We start from the raw sequence: 25,360 nt of genomic DNA, 5'->3' as shown, positions 1-25,360 counted from the left end.
TTTATTTTTTTATATGACAATAAAAATATTATTAAATTTTTCTGTAATGATTATTTTGAATATACATGTATTTATTCAAAAGCGAAATAATGAATTGCCTAAATTTTATATAGAATAAGTCCTAAAGATAATCTTAAACATTTGTTAAACAATGTTAAATGCAGTAAGTATAAACAATTTTGATTTTAGAAAATTAATGTGAGAAACATCTTTTCAATGGAAAAAGGCAGGGTGAAAGTTTGCATTATATTAGAAGATGATATTCATTTATTATTCACTTGCCAAAAAATACATATAAAAAATAACTTCAATTGACAGAATTATTTAAAAGGTATAACATTAAAACAAACAGTCATGTGAAAATTTTTACAAAAAAAAAGTTAGGAAGCTTTATGTTCAACTAGTTTTTTTATTTCATTTTATTTTAGAATTTTCTTGTCATAATAAGACTAAGTTATATAATTTTAACACTTCAATGCAGTCATGATTTCCCTTTATCATTGACAAATTTTTGATTAATACCTTGTGTATTAATTAAGCAACAGGAGGTATAATGATGAACATTTAGGGCCATTATGGTGACCATATTTTTTATGGCCACCATTAATAAGATAATGTCAGGGTAGTACTGTATCCCATTTCTAAAATATCTCGAAAAATACAGTGATGCGCCAGAAATCGTTATTTCGCTTTACTGACATATACTGAAATAAAATCGGACAACCTTTACATTGGTCGATTACTATATACCCCTGCTGCTTAGGTTCAAATTTTTGGATTAAAGATACAATTGTTCACCATTTAAAATGACTTTCTTTACAGGTACCCCCCTTTGCAGAAAACGTTACTTTTTAAAGACTTGGAGCCATTGACCAGCATATTTTGACTGTTTAGCTAGGTTAAAAACGAGGTGTTTGATTAATGGAGTTCGATTTAGGCCTATTAAAGACTTTAGGCTGATGATTTGATAATTGTGTATAACTTATATGTCTTTATCACGAATATATGAAAACCGTTGCATGAGAGTCACTAAATTTTATGAAATAGACTATAAAAATGCTGAAATTAAGAATTTATCATTGCTGTTATGTGTTTTATATGAACCGCGAACAGACTATTCAATTCGACGATACTAAGAAGAAACATGTATAGCTTTTGATTTTTTACCTAATTTTAATCATTTAGGGGCATTTGGCACATTTTGGCCATTAAAAATACAAAAACTTCGCTAACATCAGCAAAAATAAGCCCCCCCTCCTTTTTTTAGAAATGCCTAAATACATGCAGTGTTATCGAAGATGAGGAGAAATGATCAAAGACAGAGTTCTTGACAGAATTCTCGTTCTTACAGTAGGTTAATGAATCATACCCCTTAAGCAGAAGAATAAAAAAACAGTAAAAATTTGATATAGGCTATAGTTTCATGGTGATCAGCAATTTTCTTGTAATACAGTTTATCAAATAGTAGTTTATTAATTTACCTATCCCATTTCTAAAATATCTCGAAAAATGCAGAGATGCGCCAGAAATCGTTATTTCGCAATACTGATATATACTGAAATAAAATCGGACAACCTACACATTAGTCGATTACTATATACCCCTGTTGCTTAAGTTTAAATTTTTGGATTAAGGATAAAATTGTTCACCATTCAAAATGACTCGAGGCCATTGACCAGCATATTTTGACTGTTTAGCTAGGTTAAAATCGAGTTGTTTGATTAATGGAGTTCGATTTAGGCCTATTAAAGACTTTAGGCTGAAGATTTGATAATTGTGTCCAACTTATATGTCTTTATCAAGAATATATGAAAACCGTTGCATGAGAGTCACTAAATTTTACGAAACAGACTATAAAAATGCTGAAATTAAGAATTTATCATTGCTGTTATGTGTTTTATATGAACCGTGTACAGAATATTCAATTCGACGATACTAAGAAGAAACATGTATAGCCTTCGATTTTTTACCTAATTTTAATAATTTAGGGGCATTTTGGCACATTTTGACCATTGAAAATACAAAAACTTCGCTAACGTCAGAAAAAATAAGCCCCCCTTTTTTTAGATATGCCTAAATACATGCAGTGTTATCGAAGATGAGGAGAAATGATTAAAGACAGAGTCCTTGACAGAATTCTCGTTCTTACAGTAGGTTAATGAATCCTACCCCTTAAGCAGAAGAATAAAAAAAAACGTAAAAAATTGATATAGACTTTAGTTTCATGGTGATCAGCAATTTTCTTCTGATACAGTTTATCACTTAGTAGCTTATTAATTTACCTATCCCATTTCTAAAATATCTCGAAAAATACAGTAATGCGTCAGAAATCGTTATTTCGCTTTACTGACATATACTGAAATAAAATCGGACAACCGTTACATTAGTCGATTACTATATACCCCTGTTGCTTCAGTTCAAATTTTTGGATTAAAGATACAATTGTTCACTATTTAAAATGACTTTCTTAACAGGTACCCCCCTTTGCAGAAAACGTTACTTTTTAAAGACTTGGGGCCATTGACCAGCATATTTTGACTGTTTAGCTAGGTTAAAAACGAGGTGTTTGATTAATGGAGATCGATTTAGGCCTACTAAAGACTTGAGGCTGATGATTTGATAATTGTGTCCAATTTATATGTCTTTATCACGAACATATGAAAACCGTTGCATGAGAGTCACAAAATTTTATGAAATAGACTATAAAAATGCTGAAATTAAGAATTTATCATTGCTGTTATGTGTTTTATATGAACCGTGTACAGACTATTCAATTCGACGATACCAAGGAGAAACATGTATAGCCTTCGATTTTTTACCTAATTTTAATATATTAGCACGTTTTGGCTATTAAAAATACAAAACTTCGCTAACGTCACCAAAAATAAGCCCCCCCCCCTTTTATTTAGGTATGCCTAAATACATGCAGTGTTATCGAAGATGAGGAGAAATGATTAAAGACAGAGTCCTTGACAGAATTCTCGTTCTTACAGTAGGTTAATGAATCCTACCCCTTAAGCAGAAGAATAAAAAAACAGTAAAAATTTGATATGGACTATAGTTTCATGGTGATCATCAATTTTCTTCTGATACAGTTTATCATTTAGTAGCTTGTTAATTTACCTATCCCATTTCTAAAATATCTCGAAAAATAGAGATGCGCCAGAAATCGTTATTTTGCTTTAGGTTACAATGCAATAATTATTTACATAGGCGACAATGGTAGCTTTTTGGGGTCCTGCGTTTTCACTATAAAAGATCCGTTGATAAAAATGTCAAATTCTGAATTATCAACACTTTTGGGTGTAAATCAAACTGCAAAACACAAATGGTGCCGCAGCTTTTTTGATAGAAAAATGGCATTTTTTAAGGGTACTAAACGGTTCCGTAATTTTCGAAATAGTATAAATGAAGAACACCCCTTGCATAATTTGACACAGAAAATGTTGCTCGTCACAGAGAGTGATGAAGCTATTTCTGTTTTTCAAAGTATCATCCGCTTAAGAATCTTTCACCAGTCCTAGGGTAACCGTAGTATTTACCACTATGGCTATTCTGTGTTCTGTAAAAATAAATCAAGGTTTATTTGAAGAAATGTCCATTGTATGAAATATGAAATGTATTGATTTATCTTGGTAATGTGTGCGATAAGATTTTGTTAGTGATTTCCATATTTGTTATATACGTTTCGTTTATACACTCTTTGTGATATTTCATTTTAATTAGTCAGAATGTGATTTTTTTAGGCGTATTTTAAGAAATGAATTTGTTATTTATCTGATATTCTACATTAAAACATGTTTAATCAGACAAATTTTGTGTCCATCTTTGAATCCTAAACTTTCGATTGTTTTAAATACGTCAATAAGATATAGGAAAACTTTATAAAAACTAACATACAGGATTTTGTAATTCTAGCAAAAAACAGTTTGGGTTATTATCAAATGGTCGAAATTACATGAAATTATTCTTAAATCTGTTATTACGCTTATTTTGATATGACTTGGTCATTCTTATTGAATATCATGCAATTCGATTGGATTTATTATCGCTTAACCTTTGCTCCTTTAAGGAGACGGATTTAAATAAGAGCATTCATCTTTTCTCCCTAATCTTAATAATTGAATTACTTGTATTTTTTGTATTAATTTACTCTTGTAGCAAAACTTAACAACATATTATTACCCTAACCTTTACTTGATTAACTTTTGAATATATTTCCTTCGTATATTATGTCAGAACGGTTAATTTTGTTATGTTACTGTAATTGTCTATAAAGACAGATATGACAACTGTTAAACTAGACATTAATTGTTGATAGTAACTGTTACGGATCATTTTTCTGTCTTTTTTTTTTTATACTAAATTTACAATTCTAAAAAAAAAAAATAACTGTATCAATATGGTAAAAATAAAAAATCTTGTACTTTTAAAATATATCATAAATTTTCTTTGTTGCAAAGATCTTATTCCATAAATTTAGCCAATGCAATTAATTAATTACAAAAATGTTTATCCTGTAAAACTGGTTATATGAAAATAGAAATATTTGCAAACTAAACGCTGAACGAGTTCATGTTATTCTTAGCAATGCAACAAAAAGAATAAAATATTTCATTGTCATTTGATATACTTCGCAAGCTTTTCAAAAACATCGAATATGTTCTACAAGAAAAAAATAGCGCTTTCTTAAGAGAAAATCAGAATTTGGTAAAAGGCTTGTGTGTCTTAACATGAAAAGCTTTTCAGGTCTATAAATGCTGTTATATTTCAAATTAATTAACAAGACAGCAATATGAATGGGAAGTCAACATATGACAGATACGCCTATTTTTTAACTTTTAACGTCAATTTAATCATTATAAGGCCGACTTGTCAGGCACAATATATTTCAAATAGCCTATAAGCACCTTATAAAATGATAATTTGGCTTCTAATATAAGTTTAAAAAACGCCATTCCGATAAAACAAGAATTTATACATTCAGAGTTAGTGTTGTATTTGTTTATTTAATATGTTGATTCAAAATCTCTGTTTGAATATATTCAATTTGTTCACAACTTTTCTATATTCAAAGAATCAAGAGAAAAAAAAAAAAATCTTAAAAACACTGGACGACAGTGTGGCATATTTATGTGTCGGTAAACTGCTGGCATAATCACGAATAGTATTCATAGTTTTGAAATGTATGATTAACTAATGAAAAAGTTCATCTCGGAAAAATGAAACCTGTTTATATCTTATATTATTAATTTAGTTTCAAATATCAATTTAATCCTTATAAACCAGTGTCAGATTACTACATGCGTATGATTTATTGAAGTACAATAAACAAGTGTATAATAGTTTCATCAATCCTGTTATAAATAAGAAAATAAGAAAAATTCCAACTCACCCCTCCACCGAAATGTCTTTTAAACCCTGTATGTCCTCTGCTATGTCTTCCATAGGCATCTGTAATTGTCATTATATTGATTAATGAATCTATTTTTATCATCAGGGTTGGTACAATACGATAGATAAATCATATGCTTTCTGAGTAAAATTTCATTTAGCACAAACAGTGGGAACATTTATTTGCTGAAGAATTACTTTCATCAACGTCTGAACTAACATATTTTTGGGGAGAGGATAAACGATAGGTCCCGTAGTTTTTTGTAAATACCTTTACAATATGTAAAACGCATAAAAAACCTTAGGCCACCGAATAATGTTTTAGTACATCATACAACTTTAAAACAATGAAAAATTAATATTTATTTTGTGCAAATATTACAAAGCATGTATGACCTTTTTATAGATACCAAACTTATTAGTATCACCAAACTGACAACGCCATGCCAACAAATCGAAAAACGACAAAAATACTAACATCAATCTACAAAACACAAAATAGAAAAACAAAAAACCGAGCAACACGAACCAAACCAAAATCCGTGGATGATCTCATGTGCTCGGGAAGATAAGCAGAATTTGCTCCACGTGTGGCATCCATCTTAAAAAAATCGTCGATAAGTTTAATTCAGTGATGTCACATTTGAGAACATGAAACAGAGAACGAGGTTGTTATTACGACAATTGGAAAATTTCCGCGTGATCTGTGGAACTGATATTCTTCCCACATGGTAATTTTACTGACAAGTATACACTAGATAGGTACAATGTGTAATAGTAAATAAAAATGGCAAAAAGAATTACCCTGAAAAAAGAAATCGAGAAGATTGCAAACGAAGCATTTTAACCAATGTTGCTGCTTTTTCTACTTACCAGCCGGCATTATAACCGAGGCCACAATCAACAGAGCAACAAGGACTATGATGCCGAATAACTTCATGTCTATCTGCAAAGGTTGTCTTTTAATATTTCACTTTTACGTGTGCTCTTCTCGAGGTTAATATTCATATTCATGTGAACAGCCAGATTTAGATCTTGATATGTTTGATTACATATTCATCTACATAATCATGTAAAATATTATGTAATATTACATAATTAATTCTTTATTATTCACAGAACCTGACATTTATAAAAAATAAGGTTACTGTATGTTATGCTGTGTAAATAGGCTTATTATGATGATGATGATGGATGGCTGCTTAACGTCCAGCGGCAAATTAATATGCATATTCAGGACGAGAACATATTAATGTAATATGGATATTAACCCTGCTTTGTACTAGACCGACACCCTGAGATGGATTTTTAACGTGCTAGTTCACAAGGTAACAGTCAGCAGGAAGACATGTCACCTTACTCGGGCACATTATTCTTACTCCGAGTCGACCAGTCTTTGCTCTTACTTCTTATTGCCGCGTGCTTAGCGGAGAAGCAGCAAAAACCAATTTTAAAGTCTTTGGTTTGACCCGGCCGGGGTTCGAATCCCCGGCCTCCCGCACTAGAGTCAAACTCGCTACAACGATACCACCGAGGCGGTTTAAATAGACTAATTGTTTGTTGCATGCTCATTGCACTTTCACAGCTGCTTATATTCAAGATACTGGTCGTGGGGCATTCCAATACAGATTTAAGTGAAGTGTGGACATACACATCACCTGTGTGAACTAATAGGAAGTTATTCATTACCATAGTCCTTGATTCTCTGTTGATATTGGCGTCTGTAATGTTGCACTTTGGTTATTTCGCAAAGTTGTATAAAACTTTGCAAATGGCATTGAAATATATGAAACATTATATATTACTTTATTTATCTATTTATTTATTAATGAAAGAAAGAAAATCACTGAATTATTGTCAATCAATACTTTTAAGTGTAATTAATAAGGAAAATATTAATTAAAAGTCCAAGGAGGATAACTAGAACATCAAAATATAAATTTGATTAAATTCCGTTACAAGTATTGATGTATGAGTTTTGCATTGAATTTTTTATTTTAGTTTCCTAAGAATTTTTTTTTATCAATATTATTAGAAGACAACTGTCATATTCCAGACTTTGTACAAGCACTTCCTTATGTAGAAAATGGTGGATTAAACCTGGTTTTAATGATAGCTAAACCTTTTACTTGTATGACAGTCGCACAGAATTCCATTATATTGACAACAATTTGTGAGCAAAACAAAAACACATTAAAAACCAATTGTTCAGAGAAGGTCTTTTCACAAATACACTTGAGATAAGAAAATTTTGAGTCCGGGCTTAAATAATAGCTTATCACATACTGATTTTGAAAATACAATGTTTGAGGCACTTTCTTCATCAATTAAGGGAGATAATAAGCCACTTCCGGTTAAATGAAAGTCACTTCCGGTGTCAAATAATAGCTTACTTTACCCTGATTCTACAAATATATAGTTTCCACATACTTTTGCTTTAAATAAGGGAGATAAATTGTTACTTCCGGTTTAAGAAAAGGTCACTTCTGGTTTTCATTTCCAAGGTCATATGTCTATTAACCTAATGCAAAAGATCCCAAGGCTTTATCATGTATAAATATGAATCTACAGCAAAGGTCAAAATCTAGAACGTCAATTTTACCTTTGACCTTGAACTAAATTTCAAGGTCATAAAGCAAGGACCTCAAATCAAATGACCTTTAGTCTCAACTATGTAAGGGAAATGAGTTCTATCCAAATACAGCTTATTTTGAGGATTAGAAGGGGAGGAAACTCCCATCAAATGTCAACGCACCCTTATAACCAACATATGTATGTTACGACATGTCGCAAATATCAGTTTAGTAAAAATATTTTGTCGATATCTTATACGGTTTCTGAAAAGAAGCAATATTAAGCCAAAATAAAAATTTTGAATCTGACCTTGATCACATTTTCTTTTTGGTGGACCAAGGACCTGAATTCAAAAGACCCTACGCCTCTATCACTTATGGTTTACCAGTTACAATTACATTTCACTCATTTTAAATACAGAAGGGGAAATAACTCTCATATGGAGTCTCCGGACTGCTTCGGTCAAAATTATTCTTAAGATCCTGAGGATATAACGAGCATATTGGTGAAATAATTTTGTCGTAATCTTTAACGGTTGCGAAGGAGATGCGCACACAAGAAAAATAGTGTTTAGGGAGATAACTCTTACGATAAAAAGTGTTCGGTTAAACAGGGTCAGTCTCAAAAGCGCAATTACTGTTTGATATCATATGCAAAAAATCTAAGCGACATCTTGCGAAACCACTATACACCTCAAGAAAAAAATGTGGCGGAAGAAAAAAAAAACTAAATATAAATCAGTTGTTGTTTTAAAAACAATTGTTAACGGTCTTTCCCCTTCCAAATATGATTGGTTGGTTGATTAATTGATTGGTTGGTTGTTTGGTTGGATGGTTAAATGACCCACTAAATAAACAAATGGAATTGGGTCTCTTGGAGAAAAAGAAAGAAATAAGATCTCGGACCCCCCCATTAAACACATGGGACCGAAACATGCATGATTGGTTGGTTGGTTGGTTGGTTGGTTGACTAATTAAACACAGGGGACCAAGCCTCTAGGAACATGCTAAAACGGAATTGAGAGCCTAGATTCCATGTTTAAACACTTGGGACCTAGCCTCTAGGAATAAGCAAAAAAGGAATTGAGAGCCTAGTTCCCATGTTTAAACACTTGGGACCTAACCTCTAGGAACAAGCTTAAAAGGAATTGAGAGCCTAGATTCCATGTTGAAACACATGGGATCTAGCCTCTAGAAAGGAGCTAAAAAGGAATTGAGAGCCTAGTTCCCATGTTTAAACACTTGGGACCTAGCGTCTAGCAGCAAGCGAAAAAGGAATTGAGAGCCTAGATTCCATGTTGTAACATATGGGACCTAGCCTCTAGGAACTAGCTGAAAACGAATTGAGAGCCTAGTTCCAATGTTTAAACACTTGGGACCTAGCCTCTAAGAACAAGCGAAAACGGGTCCGTGCAATATGTCAATTTATATTTAAATTATGATATTTGTAGGAACATGCAAGGATTTAAACATCCCTCCAAAACATATCCTTGCATCTGCCTTTATAAATGTTTTTTTTTTATAAGGCTTCACGGAATTTGTGTCTTATTTACTTATTGTTTGTGCATTTTATTCAATTTTCTATTTAAAGGAAATCGGACCTGACCTGCATGGATCTATTGTTTTTAATCTACCTGCACATTTCTTATTCTTTTCGAAAAGGGGAAAACCCCTATTTTATTTTAGATAGCACGCGCTGAAGATGAAGTGATCGTGGATTGTGACGTCACCAAGCTGATATATAAAAAAATAAAAATTTCTTTGCAGAGGAGGATGTCGTTAAGACCAGACCTGTGTATAAAGATTGTGCTAACAGATTTAATTTTCTTTCATTTACAGGTTAATGATGTTTGATCGTTGATCCTTGAGTGTTCGTGCAATAGATGCCTTTGTGAAAATTTGCAATGTATAATTTAACAACTATAGATTTTATTTTTTACAGGTAATCAATGTCTGATCGTGCATGCTTTTGTTTCGTACACATGTTTACGGGAGCACAGATTTGTATTTTAATGTATGATTAGAAATTTAATTCCAGGATTTCATTAATATTTACGAACTAGGGAGCGATTTCTATGTCATTGATTTTTAATTTCTCAGTCCAGGTCAGGGCGTCATGCACGTGTTTTTGTAGTGCTAACGGGAATATAGTTTCTTGATTCATTTACAGGTAAACTGATGTCCAATCCAATCGCTGACCACGAATCTTCATGTATTGCATTGCTTTTACAGGCAGGGAAGGATTTCTCTTTCAGAAAATGTAAGGGACTAAGGCGATTTTCATTTAATAGAATTGGGATTCCTAAAAAGAAATCAGTTGGAAAACACGGTTGGTTGGTGTCGAGGGTAGCGAACCTTTGTTGATTAATTGAGATAAGATACATCATGAAAGCTGCAAAGTTTGAAGCTATGGATAGTTAATTTGTTCATTTTACCATTTCTGTGGCATTGAACCCCCCAAGAAAATGACGCGTACCATTTCGATATAAACTTTCCAGTTACAACATGTCGCGACTAACTTTTTTGGTAAAAAAATGTTTGTCGATATCTATAACTTCTTCTGAGTAGAAGCGATATGAAGTAAATGTCAAAATTTAGAACCTGACCTTGACCTTTGACCTTGACTTTATTTTCTAAGTTAGGACCCAAGGACCTCAAATAAAAAGAATCTAGGTTTATACGGCTTACAGTTTATGAGTTACAAAAACATAACGACAAATTTAATTGGTAAAGGTAGATAATTCCTATAAGATTTCACCGGATCGCTTGGATCCAAATCAGCCAAATATTTCTGAGGATGTAACGAACAAACATGAAAAAGAGTTTTGTCGTTATCTTCTTTGGTTACGGAGGAGATACAATAACAAGAAAAACAGTGTTCGGGGAGATAACGCCTAAAAAGAGAAGTATTCGGTTAAACATTGACAATTTTAAAGACGCATAAATTGTGCGATATCATATACCAAACATCTAAGCGACATCTTGGGAAACAAAAGTTACACGCAATAAATAAAAGTGGCGGAAGAAGAAAAAATTAAAAACCCATTGTTCAGAGAACAATTGAAGGTCTTTCCACATCAATTGTCTAGACAATTGATAAGCAGCTACTTCCGGTTTTCAAAAGAAGTAATTATTGTCGTCCAATCATAGGTTACTTCATACTGATTCGAAAAATAAATGGTTTCTATATACTTTTGATTTAAATAAGGGAGTTTTTTTGCTACTTCCGGTTCAGTTAATGTCACTTTAGGTCCCATATGATAGCTTCTTTAACACTGATTCCAAAAATATATGGTTTCTATATATTTTAGCCTAAAATAAGGAAGAAAATTGTCAACTTCCGGTTTAGAAAATCACTTTCGGTCTCTAAAGAAAGCTACTTTTACACTGATTCCAAAAACATATGGTTTCTATATACTTTTGCCTGTAATAAGGGATAATTAGCTACTTCCGGTTTATTGAAGGGCACTTCCGGTCTCAAATGATAGGTTTCTGTATGCCCATTTAAAAAAAATATGGTTTGTATGTACTTTTTCATGAAAAAAAGTGCAAAAATGGCAACTTCCTGTTCACTAAAGATCACTTCCGGTTGATATTTTTCAAGGTCATATTCCCCAACATTTTGCAAAAGACCTTATGGCTTTATAATGTACCAATCTGAAGAAATAATCAATGTACCTTAAAGTAAAACATTTCAGTTAATGTCACTTCAGGTCTCATATGATAGCTTCTTTAACACTGATTTCAAAAATATATGGTTTCTATATATTTTTGCCTAAAATAAGGAAGATAATTGTCAACTTCCAGTTTAGAAAATCACTTTCGGTCTCTTAAGAAAGCTGCTTTTACACTGATTCCAATAACGTATGGTTTCTATATACTTTTGCCTGTAATAAGGGATAATAAGCTACTTCCGGTTTATCGAAGGGCACTTCCGGTCTCAAATGATAGGTTTCTATATTCCCATTTAAAAAAAATATGGTTTCTATGTACTTTTTCATGAAAAAAGTGCAAAAATGGCAACTTCCGGTTCACTAAAGATCACTTCCGGTTGATATTTTTCAAGGTCATATGTCTCTAACATTTTGCAAAAGACCTTATGGCTTTATACTGCACCAATCTGAAGAAATAATCAATGTACCTTAAAGTAAAACATTTCAGGGGCAATAACTCTCATAAGATGTCATTGGATTCTTTCAGACCAAATGTATCATATCTTCATCACTAAAAAGCAATCATGTTGCACTGGTTCTTTTATATATAACGTTAAAAGTATCAGAGAAAATGCAATAACAAGCAAAAGACAAAATTGAGAACATGACCTTGACCTCTGATCTCATTTTCTAAGTTAGGACGCAAGGACCTTAAATATAATAAATCTAGGTTTATATGGCTTACGGTTTATGAGTTACAAAAACATAACGACAAATTTATTTGGAAAAGGTAGATAACTCCTATAAGATTTCACAAGATCGCTTCGATCCAAATCAGCCAAAAATTCCTGAGAATGTAACAAACAAATATGAAAAAGAATTTGTCGTTTGCTTTTTTTGGGAGATAACTCCTACAAAGAAAGTTTTTGGTTAAGCAGGGTCAATTTCAAAGACACATAAACTGTGCGATATCATATACAAAACATCTAAGCGACATCTTGCAAAACAAAATTTACACGTAAGAAATAAAAGTGGCGGAAGAAGAAAAAAAAAATCATCAGAACAAAACCAATAGGTCTTTCCACATCAATTTTCTAAATTATTGATGAGAAGCAACTTCCGGTTTCCTCGAAGTTACTATTGGCGTCCAATCATAGGTTTCTTCATACTGGTTCAATAAATGAATGTTGCTTTATATTTTTGCCTGAAATAAGGGAGATAATAGTCAACTTCCGGTTTTAAAAACTGTCACTTACATGATAGCTTTATTTACACTGATTCCAAAAATATATGGTTTCTATTTTGCCTGTAATAAGGGAGATATTAGGTACTTCCGGTTTAGTGAAGGTCACTTCCGGTCTCGAATGATAGGTTTATGTATGCATATTTAAAAAAATATATAGTTTCTATGTACTTTTTCATGAAAAAAGTACAAAAATGGCAATTTCCGGTTTATTCCAGGTCACTTCCAGTTGATAATTTTCAATGTCATATATTAATCAGCAGTTTGCAAAAGATCCTATGGGTTTATCATGTACCAAGTTGGAGTAATACTCAATTAACCTTAAATTAAATCATTTCAGGGACAATTACTCCTATAAGATGTCATTGGATTGTTTCAGACCAAATGTATCATATCTTCATCACAATGAGGCAAACATTTAGCACTAGTACTTTTATATTTATCTTTAAAAGTGACAGAGGAGATCATAAAACAAGGAAAAGTCCAAATTAAAAATATGACCTTGACCTTTGACCTTGACCTCAATTTCATTTAAGTGAACCAAAGACCCCAAATCAATATTCCTTAGGTCTCTATCACTTAACATTCATGGTATACATATTAATGTATCACTTATGTCAAATACAGAAGGAGAAATAACTTTCATATGGAGTCATCGTGTCTCTTCGGTCAAAATTGGACAAAAAAATTCTGAGGATATAGCGAGCAATTTGGTAAAACAAATATGTCGCTTTCTTTTACGGTTACGGAGGAGATGCAATAACAAGAAAAACAGTTTTCGGAGAGATAACTCCTACAGAGAAAAGTATTCGGTTAAGCAGGGTCAAATTCAAGGCGCATATACTGTGCGATATCATATACCAAACATCAAAGCGACATCTAGCGAAACAAAATTTACACGTAAGAAATAAAAGTGGCGGAAGAAGAAAAAAAATAATCATCAGAACAAAACCAATAGGTCTTTCCACAGAAAAGTAAAAAGACCTAATAATAATCAGAACAAAACCATTAGGTCTTTCTAATATGTAAACGGTCTTTCCCCTTTGAAACATGATTGATTGCTATGTTTCTTTCTTTCTTTCTTTCTTTCTTATATTTGTTCAACAATGTCTTGACGTCTTCCAGTCAGTTGTTTACATTACAAGGAGAGAAAAAAAAAACGAGTAAAAGAAAGAAACAGGTTAATGACACCCCCCTCTAAATAAAAAGAGGGGCGGGACCCAAGTTCACATTTTCATACAAGGGTCCACATTCTTGATTTGGTTAAGTTTCTATATTTAGATTGGAAAGGTTTTATTCTATTTCAGGTCCCGCGCGCGTTTCTCGCGCCAGATTGTGACGTCACGAGGCTGGTTTATATTAGCGGAAACTTAGCATATTTATTTCTTTTTAGATGGAGATGTTGGACAGACAACATGTATATCGACGGAATAACATATAACGTATTTCTTTTGTCACTGTAGGTAATTGATGTTTTGATCGGAGTTCACGAGCAATGCATGCTTTTGATTTATTTTTTCTTGTGTACTTTTAAAACACGTTTATCGATTATTTACATACAATGTACATATTTCAGCAGCATTTGTACCACAGATTTGTATTTTAATATAGGAGCAGATATTTTATTGTAGAATTTCACTGCTGTTTACAGAGCTCAAAAAAGACTTTTACGGCATTGAAATTTGTTTTGTCTACGAAAATTCTTGAGAGGTAGCTGCACAATGTTGTAAAAATTAGATGGAATACATGTATACCCTGGTGGCTGCAAAGTTTGGGGTCAATTGGACATGTAGTTTCAGTGAAGTAGCGCACACAAGAATTTGGTCCATGTTTTCCGAGAAGAATTGTACATCATTGAAATTTGTTCCCGCTACGACAATTCTTGGGAGGTAGCTGCCCAACGTTGTTATATGATGTGTTATACATGTATACCCTGCTGACTGCAAATTTTGAGTTCAATTGGACATGTAGTTTCGGAGATAATCAGATAACTTGCTTGTGGTCTTTTTTTCGAGAAGAATTGTAATAACAATATTAAAGTTCAATTCTTCTTGAATAATTGAGAGGTCTTTCCTTCCATATTTTTTTAAATATACTGTCATAAATATACTGTCATACACTTGTCGCACTAACATACTGGTGTTGTCCCTTGATAGGGGGAATTTAGTTGTATATCCATGACTAACGCTAAAATCATGTAACACTCCCTTACACCATGGGTCCCCAAGTTGTTTACATTTTTTGAACCCCTGCAACTGAGGTTTAAGATTTAAATCTAATTTTGTCTTTCAGAAACCGTTTAAGGAGGTTATGCCCCTTACAGAAAGGTTATATTTCTTCGGTCCAAATGTAAAAAAATGCGCCTTAATGATCCAAATATTTTTCCCTATTTACGATTCCTGTAAGTATAAGGATTCCTGAGATATCCCTTAACAATTATTAAGGTCAAAGGTTAATGTCAACCTACAAAAGCATTAAAACACACATAAAACCCTTTAAATAGGGTCAAAAACACATAATTTGCCTTTTTTGACATGACCTTGACCTTTGACCTTGTGACCTTGGTCAAGGTCATTGGTCCACAATGCCATTGTAAAAGACTTTATGGGTCTAGGACCTTTTGTTAAAGATATTTGACTAATAATGTCTTTTTAGAAACCATCAATGGGGATTATGTCCCTTACACATTGGTAAAACCAATACAGTCATAATGTAACAAAGTTGCTCCTTCTTAAACCAAGCATTTTTCACTATGTTAATTTTCTGTATCTACAACCATTTGGGAATTATACGGAAATCAAAGACATATAAAAATCTAAAATATGACCTTGACCTTTGACCTTGACCTATATTTTCAAGTTATGGTCCAATGATCTCAAATCAAAAGACCATAGGTCTTTACAACTTACGGTTCATGAGATTCATATGCATATTGAAAAGTAAAATATTCAAGGGGAAATAACTCCTATAAGAAGTCACTGGATTGCTTCGGTTAAAATTATTTAAAGTTGCGACATGTGGCAAGGAACATTTTAAAAAAAACCATTTGCCGCTAACTCTTATAGTTTATGAAGAGTAGCGATAACAATGGTTTTTGTAATTGGGGAGATAACTCCTATAAGGTAAATAGTACACTTTGTTGCCCCTAATACAAGATAGCTTCTATTAACCCGATACTTGGTACCAAAGATCATTTTGATATGTTGCGTACTTTTCTTGACTTTTGACTTTGAAAACGGCGGAGGAAAAAGAATAATAATAATAATAATAAACAAACGAAATACAGTAAGGTCTTTCCATTAAGAAAGGAAAGACCTTAATTAAAAACAAATTGTTCAGAGAACAATTGAAGGTCTTTCCACCCCAAATAGACATATCTAGACGGGAAAATGTTAAATTTTAGTTTAAAATGTCAATTCTAGTGTCAGATAATAGCTTTATTTATGCTCATTCCGAAAATATATTGTTTTATATACTTTTGCTAAAAGTAAGGGAGATAAGTAGGTACTTCCGGCTTACAAACAGCTTATTCCGGATACATTTGAACCTGACTTTACATTGATTCCAAAGATATAAATATTTCGTAAATTGTACATAAAAATAATGCAAAATGGTTACTTCCGGTTTACAAAAGGTCACATCCGGTTGACCTTCTTCAAGGTTATATATCTGTAACCAAATGTAAAAGACCCTCTGACTTTTCCTTGAACCAATAGTAAGTAAGAGCAAAGGTCAAAATCTAGAAAGTCAAATCAAGTTTGACCTTGACCATAATTTACAGGTCATTAAACAAGGACCTAAAATCAAAAGACCCTAGGTCTCTTCTATATATGGTAAATAATTTATATCACCATACGGCGAACTTGAAATATAAGAGGGGAGAAAACTCACATTAAATATCTACGTAACCTTTCAACCCAAATTTATGTGTTACGACATGTCGCAACTAACAATTTTGTAAAAATATTGAATCGATATCTTATATGATTTCTGAAAATAAGTGATAACAAGCCAAAATCAAAATTTTGAGCATGACCTTGACCTATGACCTTGACCTCATTTTCTTTTTTATGGTCCAAGATCCTCAAATTAAAAGACCCTAGGTCTCTATAATTTATGGTTTAGCAGTTACAAATACATTTTACTTATATCAAATACAGAAAGGGAAATAACTCTCATATGTAATCTCTATACGGCTTCGGTCAAAATTAAACAAAACATCCTGAGGAAATAACGAGCAATTTGGAAAAATGAATTTGTCGGTTTCTTATACGGTTGCGAAGTATTAGAAATAACAAGAAAAACAGTGTTCGGGGAGATAACTCTTACATGGAAAAGTATTCGGTTAAGCGGTGTCAGTTTTGAAAGCGGATAAACTGTTTGATATCATAATCCAAATATCTAAGCGACATCTTGCGAAACAACAAAACAGCGAAAGAAAAAAATTAGGCGGAAGAGAAAAAAAATAATAATTAAAAACCAATTGTTCAGAGAACAATTGAAGGTCTTTCCACCCCTAACGATATATTTTGTGATATAAAAATATTAAAATTTGGTTTAAAAAGTCAGTTCCAGTGTCAAATGATATCTCATTGTTTGCTGATTCCAAAAATATATGGTTTCTATACATTTTTTTTTAAATAATGGAAGGCAATTGGTTACTTCCGGTCTGAAGAATGTCATTTCTGGTATTATTTGATAGTTAATTTGACACTGCTTTCAAACACATACTGTTCTCTATACTTTTACATGAAATAAGTACAAAAAAAAGTCACTTCCGGTTTACACAAGGTCATTTCTGGTTTGATTTTTCAAGGTCATATGTCTTATAACCTAATGCATAATGTCCTAAGGGTTTTATGATGTCTAAATGTGAATTTAAAGCAAAGGTCAAAATCTAGAACGTCAAATTTACCTATGACATTGACCTCAATTTCAAGGTCATATATCAAGGACCTCAAATGAAATGACCCTAGGTCTTTATTATATATTGGTAATGAGCTATATCATCATACACGTAATATTAAATATACGAGGGGCGAAAACTCTAATAAAATGTTTACGTACCCTTTCAACTAAAATGTACGTGTTACAACATATCGCAACTAACAATTCTGTAAAAAAACTCTGTCGATATCTTATTCAATTTATGAAAATAAGTGATAACAAGCCTAAATCAAAATTTAAAATATGACCTTGGCCTTTGACCTTGACCTTATCTTTCTTTTTTTGGACCAATGACCTCAAATTAAAAGACCCTATGTCTCTATCACTTATGGTTTGCTAGTTAGAAATGCATATCACTTATATCAAATGCAAAAGGGGCAATAACTCTCATATGTAGTCTCCAAATAGCTTCGGTCAAAATTAATCAAAACATCCTGAGGATATAACGAGCTATTTGGAAAAATGAATTTGTCGGTTTTTTATACGGTTGCGAAGTATTAGAAATAACAAGAAAAACAGTGTTCGGGGAGATAACTCTTACATGGAAAAGTATTCGGTTAAGCGGTGTCAGTTTTGAAAGCGGATAAACTGTTTGATATCATAATCCAAATATCTAAGCGACATCTTGCGAAACACCAAAACAGCGAAAGACAAAAATTAGGCGGAAGAGAAAAAAAATAATAATTAAAAACCAATTGTTCAGAGAACAATTGAAAGTCTTTCCACCCCTAACGATATATTTTGTGATATAAAATATTAAAATTTGGTTTAAAAAGTCAGTTCCAGTGTCAAATGATATCTCATTGTTTGCTGATTCCAAAAATATATGGTTTCTATACATTTTTTTTTAAATAAGGGAGGCAATTGGTTACTTCCGGTCTGAAGAATGTCATTTCCGGTATTATTTGATAGTTAATTTGACACTGCTTTCAAACAAATACTGTTCTCTATACTTTTACATGAAATAAGGTAGCACTCCATAGTTAGGTGTGTAGTTTAACATTTTGGCCCCTGTGGATTTTTCAAATATGAGAGCTAGTGTGCAACAAAATTCATTTTTGGATAGCTGATGATTAAAATAGCATTCATAGTGGGTTCATAGGAACATCACGAGTATATAATGTTTGTAATATGGCCTGTTTTCTGTTTGACAGTCCGTATTTTCATATCCAGACCAAGCATTGGTCCGGCAATTATTATAATGTTTTTTTTACAACTTTTTGTCGCACGAACTTTGTGATTAAAATTTACGAAAACATGAGGCGAAAGACACCCATTTTTTATTTCATCAATTGGTAGATTAATGTCAACAGTTTCAGAAAAGGTATTACTCAAAAGCATTGAAATTCTAGTTTGAACCTAATTTTGGGGGAATATGTGACATTTTCATCCCCCTTTTTGCAATGTTTTATGGTAAATAAATGCAGAATGTTGCCATGGTTACACAAAAAAGGAATTATATTTCACTATTTTAACTTTTGAAAATCAAATCTATGGAAAATACTGATAATATACATATGCACATGTATGACACAAACAGTTGGATTAATGTATTAGAGAGCCAGGAATAGAAGATGATTAAACATTTTGTGGTTCAATTTTAATTTTATTTTCTAACTGTGGAGTGCTACATTATGGCACATCAGAAAGCACAGAAATTCACTTTTTAAGATAAATTTTACCACAAAGCTTTTATTTGTTAGGTTCTTATTTTAGTTCTGAAGGGAAAAAATCTGCTAGGATGGCAATACATGTTAATTTTATTGTTTACTGTCCTTAGCAACCAAATATACACATTTTGACACTAAGACATGCTTCGGTCTTAAATTTGTAATCCATCAGCTTCGCATTTATAATCAAAGGTTGCGCTTTAAATGATAGCCTCAGAATGTATCGCTTTTTATTTTTGCATGCAATTGCAAATAAGTCAAATAAAGATTTTTAGCAGGATTTTATATTATAATTTGGCATGAATTAAATTTAAAGATGCCAGTACTGTTAGACATTTATACCCTATTTGAGAGTTTCTAAACCAAGGTTTTATATACTATTTACAGCAAATTTACCTATAAGTGCTTTCAAATTCTTAAAAATTGTACCATTTTCCCTCTTTTAATGTAATTTTATGATTTTGAACAGAAAAAAGGGAAAAGTTTTAGAAATTTACCCCAAAAATGAGACAGACTTGAGGTTTTACACTTTGATCAAGCATTTTTTTCTTAAATTACTTTTTGTCGCGTTTCAACATCAACTTCTAACCTTCATAAAATCTTTATTACTGAACCAATTTTAAAAACTTAGGTATATACGTACCATTTTAATTGTTACAGCTAGTAGAACACAGAAAATTAATTACACATTGAGGCAGGGGAAAATATTTTCATATTAAGGTAGCACTCCATAGTTAGGTGTGTAGTTTCGCATTTTGGCCCCTGTGGATTTTTCAAATATGAGAGCTAGTGTGCAACAAAATTCATTTTTGGATAGCTGATGATTAAAATAGCCTTCATAGTGGGTTCATAGGAACATCAGGAGTATATAATGTATGTAATATGGCCTGTTTTCTGTTTGACAGTCCGTATTTTCATATCCAGACCAAGCATTGGTCCGGCAATTATTGTAATTTTTTTTTTACAACTTTTTGTCGCACGAACTTTGTGATTACATTTTACGAAAAAATGAGGCGAAAGACACCCATTTTTTATTTGATCAATTGGTAGATTAATGTCAACAGTTTTAGAAAAGGTATTACTCAAAAGCAATGAAATTCTAGTTTGAACCAAATTTTGGGGGAATATGTGACATTTTCATCCCCCGTTTTGCAATATTTTATAAATGCAGAATGTTGCCATGGTTACACAAAAAAGGAATTATATTTCACTATTTTAACTTTTGAAAATCAAATCTATGGAAAATACTGATCACATACATATGCACATGTATGACACAAACAGTTGGATTAATGTATTAGAGAGACAGGAATAGAAGATGATTAAACATTTTGTGGTTCAATTTTAATTTTATTTTCTAACTGTGGAGTGCTACCTTAGTACAAAAAAAAGTCACTTCCGGTTTACACAAGGTCATTTCCGGTTTGATTTTTCAAGGTCATATGTCTTATAACCTAATGCATAATGTCCTAAGGGTTTATGATGTCTAAATGTGAATTTAAAGCAAAGGTCAAAATCTAGAACGTCAAATTTACCTATGACATTGACCTTAATTTCAAGGTCATATATCAAGGACCTCAAATGAAAAGACCCTAGGTCTTTATTATATATTATTAATGAGCTATATCATCATACGCGTAATATTAAATATACGAGGGGCGAAAACTCTAATAAAATGTTTACGTACCCTTTCAACTAAAATTAACGTGTTACAACATATCGCAACTAACAATTCTGTAAAAATACTCTGTCGATATCTTATACAATTTCTGAAAATAAGTGATAACAAGCCTAAATCAAAATTTAAAATATGACCTTGGCCTTTGACCTTGACCTTATTATCTTTCTTTTTTTGGACCAAGGACCTCAAATTAAAAGACCCTATGTCTCTATCACTTATGGTTTGCCAGTTAGAAATGCATATCACTTATATCAAATGCATAAGTGGCAATAACTCTCATATGGAGTCTCCGAATAGCTTCGGTCAAAATTAATCAAAACATCCTGAGGATATAACGAGCTATTTGGTAAAATAAATTTGTCGGTTTCTTATACAGTTGCGAAATTTAAGAAATAACAAGAAAAACAGTGTTCGGGGAGATAACTCTTACATGGAAAAGTAATCGGTTAAGCGGTGTCAGTTTCAAAAGCGTATAAACTGTTCGATATCATATACCAAATATCTAAGCGACATATTGCGAAACAACCAAACAGCGAAGGAAAACAAGTTAGGCGGAAGAAAAAAAAAATAATAATCAGAACAAAACCAATAGGTCTTTCCACGGAAAAGTGGAAAGACCTAATAATCAGAACAAAAGCAATAGGTCTTTCCACGGAAAAGTGAAAAGATCTAATAATCAGAACAAAAGCAAAAGGTTTTTCCACGGAAAAGTGGAAAGACATAATAATCAGAACAAAAGCAAAAGGTCTTTCCACGGAAAAGTGGAAAGACCTAATAATCAGAACAAAACCAAAAGGTCTTTCCACAGAAAAGTGGAAAGACCTGATAATAGGTAAAAATGTCGAAAATTGGGATACAGCAGTCAACATTGTCTTATAACCTTAATCACTATAACTACAAATAACTAATTCAACAAAGAAAAACAAAATGGCATATAGACACTCTATAGACAGTACATATGCAAAAATGAAAGACAAGAATACAAAATTGGCAATATATTTCTTATCTTATAACTCTTTTGTCATACCAATAGAGTGGAGTTTCATTAACCTTATAGTTTAATTTTTAATTACCCCTCCTAACAAACGACCATAGTTTTATGCCCGGTCATTCAATACTCATGAAATGCATTATTTGTCAAATTGAGGTCGAATGTAATTGACAGCCAATTTCGTGATTTTCAGATGTCAGTAATATTACTTATTTATCTAATCTGGAAATTATCTATCACTCAGTAATCAGAAATACTTTTAAACATTAATTGCCTTTATTATAAATGTAAGCAAAATGGTGAAACTTGATTTAAAATCAAAATATTTCTTTTTGATTCAATTACCATAGACATCAAACCTTGCAAATCCTTTGATAGACAGAAAGTTTATGACATCACATATGACGTTTATTTTAATGACAACAGTCAACCATAACAGCTCATACAGTTACCAAAAATTTCATTCACTAGTATAAAGCAATATTTACCTATAGGTGGTTTTAAGAACAGTTGTATTTATTAAGTAAACACCGTAAGGTCAATGTTATGATGGATTGTTAGTCCTCGAGAGAAACATCAGCCCAGTAGCCAGTACGTATGTACTGGCATGAAAATACGGATATTATGCTACTGAAATTTGCTTTTACCAAATTTTGAAATAGTTAAATTAAGGAATATATCTCCCTTATGCGAGCTCTGATTCCTCGCAAAACTATGACAATTCATTTTGTCCTTTTTTTTGGTTTATAAGCTATTCATTTTCTAAGTTTGAGATTTTTTGATATTCTTGTTTTGAGCATCAATGAAGCGACATTCTTTAAAAGCTTATCTGTTGCAGTACAATTGGTACCGTTAATGTTTTTACTGTTGTGATTGTGTCTTAACTAAGGATGCAACCCCATTCAGCAAATCCTTCGACGACTTTGCTTCTTCCTATTAAGCAATTCGCTTTGTATGCTATCAACTTTTATTTTTATATGTTTGGCTTTCCAAAAGGACTAGGCCCGATAAGACCCCTTTTTGCCCCCAGAATATAGCATTTTATTAATTTGCTAAAATTGTTCACCTTTAGCTATTTATTAGAAAGTAGAATACTTTTGTTATATAAATATGGGCTGTTTTTGATAATACAATGCACATGCATCAGGTACTACCATCATTAAATCATGCAAACTCACTGAAATCTTCACGATTTTAGCATTTGTGCTATATTTAGACGGTTTTGCCTTAAGCGGAAGTGGCCGCAGTTTTGATCAGTCTTAATATCTGAGTATATGTTGTATTTGGTGATAATACATATCATATATAAAGGTTGAGACTGAACACAAATGCGGCCACTTACATTTTTACTAGACAAAAACCATCGTTTTAAAGCATATTTGATAGATGTAAGCTTGAATTGGAGCGTCTTTAATGACCAAATTATTCGAATCTTTCACTTAGCTTAATTAAAACAACTGAAGTAGACACTTAAGCGTTTAAAAAATGCCAAAAAACTTTCATCAGATGTACTTTAGATTTTAGGCCAAAACTAGCCCTTACCGGACTGTCTCCTTTAGTGTTATTTGTGTCTGAAGCAATTTATTCAAGAAACTCGTGTTATGATGAAGGGAACTTTATTATTATGCAAAACAATTCCGAAATACTTGTAACAATGAATTCAATCTTATTATTATGCAAACAATTCCAAAATTCATGGTATGGTCAAGGACACTTTATAAATATGCAAAATATTAAAAAAAGACTTGCTATGATGACGGATAATTTATCAATGTGCCTATTATTCTTAACATACGTGTAATGAGGACCATTAATAGCAGACTTGTTTTTGTACTGTTATGAATCACAGTTTATGACCAAACTCAGTAAAGACCCGTCTAAATTGCATTTACATGTAATTGATAAGTTCATCTTGATGATATTTTTTCGTTAAATAACCAAGAATTTTCTTAATATACTGCCGAAATTTACCCAAAGGAACTTACTTTAAACAAATCAAATATAAACGGTAATAACTGTTCTTTCCTAGATTTAGATATTTCAGTTTTACACGGGAAACTCTACACTAAAATTTACGACAAAAGGGACGATTTTTCGTTCCCTATTGTTAATTTTCCTGTTTTGGACGGTGAAGTTCCTTTGGCACCATCTTACGGTGTTTATATATCACAACTCGTTCGCTATGGCCGTGTCTGTTGTAACGTTTTGGATATCAATAAACTTAATCTTTGTAATACTGGTAAATTCTTAAGTCAGGGATTTCGTTACCACAAATTACTTTTACTAAATTCTTCCATAGATGTAAAGATTTGGTTTGGAAGTTTGGTTGTACCTGTTGAAAACTTATTTTGAACAGAATAGCACATCCTTATTTTTATGGAGATGTTGTTTACCGATGACGGAAATTTAGATGCGATCCGGGGAAACTTATCGATCCTTTGAATAAAATTTTTCTAAAAGGTCCCCAATTCAACACTTTAATTAGATCTTTGAATATTGTTTTTATTGGTATTAATATTAATTTTGTTATCAGTAAATTAAAATCAAACTAAATATTATTTTAATATACATATGCACATGCATGGCTCTACAATCTGTTGATACCGGTATTTTACATTTTAAAAGGTCATGTTTTTCTCTGACTGTTAATGACGTCTTTACACTAAATCCATTGGATGTTGGATATGTACTGAATGATATTTTAGTCTTAGATGCATGATTTTTTTTTTATCAGTTATTGGCTTTGAACTAGCTGTCAGTAACTGCGAGTACTCTCAGATCTGTACTTAGTGTCTTTTTGTTGTGGGGATGTATAAGTACCCTGCCACGTCCACTATGCGTTTTTGATTCTTGATTTTGTATTTTGTACCGATCTGATGAATTAAGCCCTTTTTAACTGATTTTTATAGTTTGTTCATATGTTGTACTGTTACACCACTGTCCCTGGTTAGGGGGAGGGTTGTGCACCCGCTAGCATCTTTAACCCCTCCATTATGTATGTGCCTGTCAGAAGTCAGGAGCCTGTAATTCAGTGGTTGTCGTTTGTTGCTGTATATCATATTTGTTTTTCGTTCATTATTTTGTACATAAATCAGGCCGTTAGTTTTCTCGTTTGAATTGTTTTACTTTGTCATTTCGGGGCCTTTTATAGCTGACTATAGCTATACAGTATGGGTTTTACTTATTGTTGAAAGCCTATAATTGTTAA

Source organism: Mytilus californianus, unplaced genomic scaffold, assembly GCF_021869535.1.
Source record: "Mytilus californianus isolate M0D057914Y unplaced genomic scaffold, xbMytCali1.0.p SCAF_3, whole genome shotgun sequence".
Taxonomy (NCBI): Eukaryota; Metazoa; Mollusca; class Bivalvia; order Mytilida; family Mytilidae; genus Mytilus; species Mytilus californianus.
Note: the sequence above shows the minus strand (reverse complement) of the source record.